Here is a 1,356-nt window from a genome sequence, read left to right as displayed (position 1 = left end):
TGTTTTGAATAGCCTTTATTTACATATGAGTGAACATGAGTTTCTGTGCATGTGTATTAAGGATTTGTATTTCTGAAGTACGTTGGTCATGTATTTTCTTCTATCTTAGATACTATTACATCTCAGTTTTCCTCGGCTCTATGGCTCTCTCAAAGTTTATTTTTTCATGATTTTGATTGCTAGCTCTCTGCTCATTTCTGAAGCCTTAGTTCTCATATTTTATCTTTTAAATATACCAAACTGTTCTTCAACATTTGACTATCTGAAACTTACGTCTATGGTTTATAAAGCGTCAGTCTGCTGTTTTGCATTATACCCATTCTATAGCTTTGGTTTTCACCACCTGCCTACCTAGAGTTAGTAATGCTTATTACCTATTCAACAAGTATAGAAAAACTTTTAAAGTTAAGAAGAGTTCTAAATTTGAGGTCCATAAAGAGTATTTAGAGTGGAAGGTACAGGCTTTCAGTTATGGAATGAATAAGTCATGGGGATGAAAGGCACAGCATTGGGCATATAGTCAATGGTGTCGTATTAGTGTTGTATGGTGACAGAAGGTAGCTACGCTTGTAGCGACCATCGCATAATGCATAGACTTGTCAAATCCCTGTGTTGTACACTTGAACCTAATGGAACATTGTGTGTCAGGATTACTCCAATAAAAAAGAATATTTGTTTAAAAATATAGCCTGCTTCTTGATTTTGTGTGTCATCCCTGCACAAGGGCCATGCTAATCTCTGTATTGTTCTAATTTTAGCATCTGTGCTGCTGAAGCGGGCACTGGACTGAATTTTCCTGATCACAGAGTTATCTATTCTGGTACAATCTGTGTATGTATGTCAGTATTTGTATGTGTGTTCCAGTACTTAATTTAACTTGTTGTACTCCCAGCTAAGCATTGTATCTATCGGAGTTGCACTGAGGAAAAGCCTTGAAATGACTTGCATTATCACTGTTGTGTATGCTCTAAGTTTTAACATATTTCATCCATCTTTATCAAATCCTAAAATAATAGAGTTAAACTGGAGAGAACTTCTAATTATTCTAGGGTTTTGATAGTTTTTTAATATGGAGTGTTACACGTGTCTTAAAATATTAGATCGGTTGCCATTAGATATCTGTTACCTGCATTATAAAGTTTAGCATCTTGCTCTTACCACCCTGTTTTTAAAAGTGTATTTTAAAATTTTGCATCTTAAAATATTGATGCTCACACATTAGCTTCCTTTAAATTAGAGTCACAAGGAATATTTATGTCCGTTAACTTTGTGCATGGGTGTCTCTCTCTTTCCTTCTCTTTCTCTCTCTCTCTCTCTATCTGTGTGTGTGTGTGTGTGTGTGTGTGTGTGTGTGTG

General features: G+C 35.5%; 1 non-coding gene across 1 annotated transcript; it reads right to left on the bottom strand.

Moving 5' to 3' along the window:
- Positions 1-678: 678 nt before the first annotated feature.
- Positions 679-782, bottom strand: LOC112916592 (U6 spliceosomal RNA). The gene has a single exon (XR_003234328.1). It is a non-coding gene; the product is annotated as a U6 spliceosomal RNA (small nuclear RNA).
- Between the last annotated feature and the right edge of the window lie 574 nt (positions 783-1,356).

The sequence above is a fragment of the Vulpes vulpes genome, chromosome 3 (genome assembly GCF_048418805.1).
Source record: "Vulpes vulpes isolate BD-2025 chromosome 3, VulVul3, whole genome shotgun sequence".
Lineage (NCBI taxonomy): Eukaryota > Metazoa > Chordata > Mammalia > Carnivora > Canidae > Vulpes > Vulpes vulpes.
Note: the sequence above shows the minus strand (reverse complement) of the source record. Positions and strands in the feature narration are given on the sequence as shown.